Source organism: Taeniopygia guttata, chromosome 6 (assembly GCF_048771995.1).
Source record: "Taeniopygia guttata chromosome 6, bTaeGut7.mat, whole genome shotgun sequence".
In the NCBI taxonomy this organism is placed as follows: Eukaryota; Metazoa; Chordata; class Aves; order Passeriformes; family Estrildidae; genus Taeniopygia; species Taeniopygia guttata.
Window position 1 is genome coordinate 8,708,684 of NC_133031.1, and position 7,883 is coordinate 8,716,566.

Consider the following 7,883-nt stretch of genomic DNA (forward strand, 5'->3'; position numbering starts at 1 on the left):
TGAGGTTCCCCAGGGAAGGCTTATTCCAGATGAAGAGGGCAAAGAAGAAGAGCCCCAAGCAGTTCAGTGCAAGGGCTTAAATACAGCTACGAACCAGGGGGTGGAGACAGAAAATCAACCAACAGGGGGACTTCAAGGGAGGAGCAAGGGGATTTCATCAGTCATTGGGGCCAATCAGCATGGAGGGAGGAGAGGGAAAGGCGCAGGGGCCAATGGGGCCTCATGGATTAGGGGATTTCCAAATGGGTGTTGCAATCAGGGATTGGCCCGGGGGTGAGTGGCGGGGAACATTCAGGAAAAAGGGGCAGGGTCGCCTTGACAGGCAGGGAAGGGACTAGAACAAAGGGAGGGGAATAGCTTGAGGGACAGCTTTAAGGGAGGGTACAACTTGGAGATAAACCAATTTGGGGAAAACGTGAGGGAATAACAGAATGAGCCGTTTAACGATACTGTAATGAAATAAACATGAACCGCAACACATCTGGGTTATAAAATAATTGAATTTCAGTAGCTGCAATGAGAGGAGACATAAAAATGAAAAAAAAAGGTGTATAAATATATTTTATAAATGCTGGAGTGTATCATCAGGCTGTGACTGCTCAGCTTGAACTTTACTGGAGCTAGGGCACTCTTCTTAGGGATTTAAGGTCAAATCCCTTTCAGATAGAGTGGAATTAAAGCCAATTTTTCTGTCTTGTGTTTGGCCATACATTTTGAATAAAAAATGGTTTAATTCTCCAATATTTTTGGAAAATTCTTGTGCTATGGTTTTGTCTCCCTAGCTGAAACTTCTACAGAAATCTAAGTTCTGTACCCTTGAGACATCTAGATTCACATTTCTCAGACAACTTAAATTCATGGTTGTGCATTCTTCTACAAGGTCTGATGAAGATCAGCAAAAGGCTTTTTTCTTTTTCTCAGGAACTTCATTTGAATATGCCATTCTTGAAAGCAAAGCTTTATTATTTGTTTAAGAAGTATTGTCAAATGGGCTAGTTGCTGATGAGAATTTCCACACTTGTTTGTATTCATTTGAAAAAAATTAAGGTGTGAATATTTACAACAAATGCTGTTGGTAAATATTCACTCTACAAGCCCTTAGGCCAGTCAATAAAGCTGTAACCCCACCTGTCTGTTACTGTCACTCTGCTGAAGTGAAAATGCCCAGTAATTTGTTTCTAGCAAAAAAGGATGAACAAATCACTTGGCCATTTAGTTTGAGGTAGTGTCTTGTCTGAGCATGGAATGGAGCACTTGAGTGAAGTGAGCTGACCTCCAGCAAGCAGGGGCATTATTTACATGGAGCTCTACTTTTGGTCTAAAACAATTATCCAGTGCCAAGATAACTTCTGAAAAAAGCTTTTAAATGCGACAGTTTGCCCCCCAAAAGGTGTGTACTGCACAGAGACCAAAGCCCATGGAATAAGTATGTAGGACAGAGAGCTGTAGCCTCAGTCTGCTGTGATAGTTAAAAGTATTGCAATCAGGAAGCGTGCTGGGAATATTGCACAGCCTCCTGATTCTGAACCAAAATGTTGGTATTTGGTTGCCATAAAAATGATCTTTTCTTTAAATCTAAGCACAAGGAATTGCTGCTCAGTTTCTCAGTAAATATTTCAGTCAAGAATGATGCTCTCAAGAGTACGTGATTGGGAAAGGAGAGAAAGTCTACTTTAGCTTTCCCAAATTGATGGCCAGTTCTGAACTGAGAGCAAGGCCAGTCACCACACACCTTCTTTCACATCCCCGATGTGGAATTCTGTGTTGTTCAAAATGCCTTTGTGCTGCTGCTTTTATAACAAAAGAATTTCAGAGAAAACAGGATGATGCTTCCCTTTTTTCAGTTACTTCAATCATGTGTCCTTATATTCCACAACTGAAACTCGTCCCAGTAATTTAACATTTATTAAATTCCTTTTATTGTGGAAAAGTGAGGACAAGTCACTGTAGGTGAGCGAGTTACAGACTTCTGTGACTTTGATTTTGTGTCTTTCATTTACTGTTACACCCTGTTAAAGTAAACCAGTATGATGCCACAAGATCCCTGCCAACTGATTTTCTGTTATGTTTCATAAAGGCTAAAGTTCAGGGCATATACCAATCTCTCAGTTTAGGAATCAGATATACAGAAATGTGTTTGAAAGATGTCTACAATGTGCTTAGCAGGCAGTTTTAAGCCCTGTATTAAGTTAGTTATTAAAGGCCAATAAAAGTGTCTGTTTTGGGGGACAGATTATTAGCATATCCAGGAGTCTTGAAATACTGCAGGATGTTTTTCTTTTGGAAAAAATATCAAGTTAGATCCATCCTGTTGGGCTTTTGTTTTTGTTACTGTTTTAATGTAAAATCTAATTATTAAATGGAATTAGATTTACCTGTTCTGTGGGCTGAATTAGAGGGTATCTGTAGATACACTCTGTGTCCCTGTAACCAGGGCAGTGTCACCAGGCTGGCTGTGCATGCTGCTAAATGCTGCTGAACCAAGCAGGCTCAATAGCACTGCTGTTGTTATGAGAAACTGTCTTTTGTCCTGCCTATCCCAAAGCCAGAATAATCGTGTAGCCTTTTGGAAAGAGATGTGCAGAGTAACCAGAGCCCTTGGAGTACAAAATATTACTGATACAAAGCTGACATACCTTGTCACATCTATCAAGGATGTTTTGTCAGAAGCTGCCTCGGGATTAACCAACTGGCAGGTCCACCAAGACAAGTCTGAAATGCATGAAGTGCATTTTGAAGGAAGGGATCATAAGGTTGATGTTTCTCTTCCTGCCTTTGCTCAGCAGATACTCTTTTTGTGAAATATGCAAAGGCAATTTGTAGTGAAGACCAAAGATGGCAAAAAATAACAAGCAATGGCAAGTGTGTGATAAAGCTTTTCATGCTATTTTTTCCTCTGATCTGATATTTTGGCTGTTCACACTTTATATTTTGAACTGCTGCTGGGGAGTTCTCTCTCTTTTTTTTTTTTTTTTTTTTTTTGGTCTTTGAATTAGGAAGATTCACCAAGGTTTGGAAATCTGTAGTTACACAGTACTCTTGAGATAGATACTTGTGCCTCTTGCAGAACGATGGGACTACTTTTAGGGTTTTGCTTGTTTGTTTTATTTTTTTTGGGTTTTCTTGGGGGTTTTTTGTCATCTTGCATACAAAATATAGGAAATTAAAAATCTGGTTTTCAGATTTCCTTGGTAATGAGGTCAATGATGAAGGCTTATTAATCAGTAAAAGTTTTTGGCTTTGCTTTAATCTCCCAAAACCAGTTTTTACATTTTCCAGGTGAGATTGTTAGAGAAATTCACTGCTTTGTATGTTTGTCCACATGCATACTCATGTACACAGGATAGCCTTGGTGTTAGCTGAAGCGATGTAAAATTTTACATGGATCTTCCTTTCCTTTGGTTTTAAGAGGCTTTTTTTCTGCTGCTTGATATGAATCTAACCCAAATAAACCTGGTTAAAGACCAATCCATCCATATTATTTTGCTCCAGCTTGACTTTATCAGCTTAATATTAGTTCCCCACGGTGTGCCTGCACAACCTCACTGCAGTGGGGTGTGGTGTGACAGCACCGTGTTGGCCCCCTCATATCCCTTTAGAATTACCTCTTTTCATCACTCTTACTGCTACTCCACTGCTTGCATTGACCTTTTGAAGTTTTAGGGCTTTTTTTGTTTTTGTTGTGTGGTGGTTTTCTTTTTCTCACAGTAATGTTTGTAACAGGATTTCTTTCTGTTTATGCAATCAGGCTGGTGAAAAGAAAGCAAGTGCAGTCATTTTGGGCACTGCCTGTGGGCATGGAGGGATGGATAGATCCAGGCTGAGCAGACACAGTCACATCTTCTTCAATAGATGAATGATTATGGGGAATGTGACCCACTGCCATCTCAGCTCTGCTAGAAACTGACACAGGGGGTGCCACAGGGAATTTTTCAAGTGGTTTCAATGGGGATGTAGACAGAAATTATGGAACTACACTTTCTAAGCAGGTGTTGTGCCAAAGGTCAAGCTTTCATTTCTAATTTTCACTGTTAGAAAGGATAGAAATTAGGAAAAATAAATTTGAAAGGAAAGAACTTTTGAGCATTTTCCAAACAAAAGAGAATAGTTTTCATCCAGTCTAGTAAAATTAAATCCAGTAACAAGTGACATGTGCAAAATCCTTGGAAAGTGTTGCTGGCAATCATCCTAAATTGTAGCTCAGTGGATTCTTTTCCACCTTTGAGACTTTGAGAGTAAAACTCCACAGAAGTTTTAGGTTACCAGATTTTAATTTGCAAGTATAATTCTCTGAATATCCCTCATTTCCCCTTAACAGCAGTCATTAAAATTTGCTAACACCTCACCCTTTCTTCAGAGAGCATGACAGACTGAGGAAATAGCACTTTTCCAGACTTCATGCCAAAACAAAGTTTTACCTTAATTGCTGTCAAGCAGTTTGTTTGTCTCACAGCTGTAAAACAGGTATCTGTATCTCAGCAGAGCAGTGCCATGGTAAATTGAACAAGGCAGGCACTAATATATATCCCTGAGAGTTGAAGCTGCTCGTAGGATCCTGAGTCAGTCATACCAGGCTGGAGCTGAAGAAGCAGAATTACAGAAACTGTTTTCCTGTTGATTTTTATGAAAATAGAAACTATGTAACTTAAGAGCTTTGGGTAGTCTATGTAAAAGTGAAGTCAGTTCTGTTTGCACCAGGGACTATTTTGTGCTAGAAAATTCATAATTCCTCCAAAGGCTGAGGTTGGGCTTGCCTTGCTTCACACTTAGAGTCTGTCTCTCCTATCAAAGAGCAAGGTTTCATTGCTGGCATAGCTGTGCACCTGCCTAAACCCCTCTGGAATGGCAGGGCTGCATCTCTGATCCAGCTGGGGACATATCTTGACTGGGAACTGAGTAGAATTACTTTGGGCAGCAGATACTTCAGGGGTGAAAGGTGTATAAAGCACCACAGGGAAGCATTGTGTGATGTGGCTGTCCCTCAAGCAGGGTTCTTTCACCCAGCATGCAAGAACCCATCAACACAGTGAGCTGAGATATTTGGTTTTGTTGTCATTCTGCAGAATGGGGTGCCAGGCATCACTCATTTCAGGATGCAAGCACAGCCTTTTATACAAAAAGATAACAATTAATGGTACAGAAACAGGTGGTTTGGTCGCTCACACTTCTATAACAAAATTCACAATGCGGTCTGGGTCCAGTTCATTCTATTATCATTTACACACACAAATTTCCCTAGCAGTGTAATTTTTAGCTTTATAATTCTCTAAGCTAACTTGAGATCCTATTTTCAGCCTCTCTGCTGCCATGAAGTTATTAGTTAACCTTATACTCTATTAAAGTTTTGGCTTGAATCTATTTGAACAATTAATTGCCAATGAAATAAGGATTTCCAGCACTCTGTTCCATGGGGTTCATCATTGCTCTGTTGCTCTGGCACCTTTTTCTCATTATTTCAAGACCAGCTCACAGTCCCTGTGAGTTTTTTGTGGACTTTTTAACATCATATGTGACATCAATATAAAACCAGGAGTTTTCCTAACTGGAGTTATTTGGTAACTCTCATTTGAGTGTTACTTTTGCCAAGTGTAGCCACTGATTGTATTTCTATTCAGAAATATTTTATGATGGCATGCAATTTGCTAAGATAAAGTTGCATATTCTCTTAGCTCTTGATGGTTCCTATGGGATAAAATTCTCTTCCAGAGAAACCAGTTATGTTAATGAGAGAAAAAAATCCAGAGAATGGGTTCAAGAGGCACATTCCCAAGTCAGAGCCCTTGTTGAGGAGAATAAATTTCAAACATGTGTTAAATATATTTTACATTAGAGACTTGGATTCCTCTGGAACTTCACATACCTTTGAGCCTTTTTTCTTCCTAAAATTTTCTTTCTTTTACTGTTGCTGAATCAAACAAAATCTGCCCTTGGTGTGAGAATTGCTAATTGGGCTTTTCAATTACCATAAAATTTGTCAGTGCTTTATAAATTGTGTTGCTGTTGTGTGCTGTAGTGATAGTGTAATTAAAGCAGATGCAAAATATATAAATAGCCAGCTTTTTCTGCTGTGCCATTCCTGCAGGCTGTGTGTGGAGCAGCCCTTGGCTCCAGGGAACGGGGGCTGATGATCTGATCTTAATGGCAGCACATTGTGGCAGCCTAAGCAGCTGCGGGAACGGGGCTCTGCTTTTAGAGCTGCTCCTCAGCTTCAGAGGGAGTTAATGAGCAAATCGTTCTTCACATGGGGGGGGGATGAATGAAAGCATCTCAAAGCTGAATTTGTTTGCTGCTGAAACAAAGTTAGAGAGCAGAACTCTTCAACTACTTGAATTTTAGCTTTCTACCCTAACTTTAGCATTTTGCATTTTTTCATGACTCAGACTGCATGGGAAAGATGGAATGCAAAGATTTTTTCCTAAAATGACAACTGTCAATATGGAGTATTTTAGGTTTTGTTCTTATGGTCAAATATGTTTTTATTTTGCTCTTTGTGTGATTTGTTGTTCTGAGCAATATTGAAGAGCTGTGCTGTCCATTGACTTTGTTACTCTCCTGTAGATACATCTTTTAAAATGGCCTAGCCTGGGAAATAACAGATAATGAGTTTTACAAACTCCTTTCTCAGAAGTGGCACTTAAGATCTGTGGTTTTCTTCTAGTGTGACATTAATGGTGTTTGTGGCACAGGAGGACTGTCAAGAGAATTTGAAAATTAGAGACATGAATCCTCGTGAAAACAGTGGTAATGTTATTTTCCATGGCTGCTGGTCTGTGATGTAACTTTGGATCAGGTCTTGCTTTATTACTGAGAACAGAAATTCAGTGGGATGGGAAAGAAATTCCCTGATCCTTCTTGATGACTCCTTTGATACCACAAGCCATCTAATTGTTTAATTCCACTTAATTATTTTGGAGTAATTTAGTAATTGAGACTAATGGCACAAAAAACCTCTCTGCACAGGAGGATGAGAATGCCAGTTATTTACTGCAAAAAATTTCAAAACATTTCAAGAGAGGATGAACGTGGCCAGAAAGGTGTTTCTGTTATTTCTATCAGATTGGTGAAGAGGGGATTATTAGGCCAATAAATTAATTACCAAGTTTCATTAAATCCTTTCAACATAGAATGGAAGGCAATTTTACAGCAATATATTAATTAGCAAAAAATTAGCAATACAGTGCAGCACAAATATACAAAGCCTCTGATTTTTTCTTATATTCTATGAAATAATTATTTGCTCTAATATTTCAACTTCCCTGAATCCCCTGTGTATTGGGGATGTTGTCTGTTTTGCTTTGGCTTTCTTGTGGTCTGAAGATTCAATTGTGGTTAAATCCAATGAAGTAATTCAATCAAGTTCTTGGCTCTTTATGATGTAATGAAATAATTTTGGTGGCTAACGAAAATAATATTTGGCATTGCTTCTCATGGTATTGCAGTACTGGACATTTGTGATAAAATGTTTCTGAGCGTAATTAAAAGCATGAAGTCTAAAAGTTTTTGGTATGACCAATGGGGATTGCTGTGGAGGCCCTTTCTAATTAACAGGGCTGGTTTGAAGGCAAAGTTTTTATTCTGCAGAGAAGGCTCAGAAAATTTTTATTACGAAGTAGATGTCTCAGTGACTTCTCCTCATATGCCACAGGCTTTTGTCTGGATGGACTATGGGAAAGCATTAGTAAAAGCCCAGATTCCCAGTGAAGAAGAAGGAATTCTTTCTTTCAGTTTGATTTGTGCATGGAATATTTTAAGTGTTTTAATATATATGGTTAAATGTGCTTTGCATTTTATGTAGTCTATAATTCTGAGAAGCAGCTGTGAAACTTCTCTTATATATGGCCAGTACCATAAATTAATTAGAAACTGTGCCCTTAAATACCATC

The 7,883-nt window shown here is 38.9% G+C and overlaps 1 protein-coding gene across 8 annotated transcripts in view; it reads left to right on the forward strand.

Annotated features, from left to right (window-relative positions):
- Positions 1-7,883, forward strand: part of FAM13C (family with sequence similarity 13 member C) — a 124,411-nt gene that overhangs the window by 42,078 nt on the left and 74,450 nt on the right. The gene's annotated exons all lie outside the window — the stretch shown is intronic.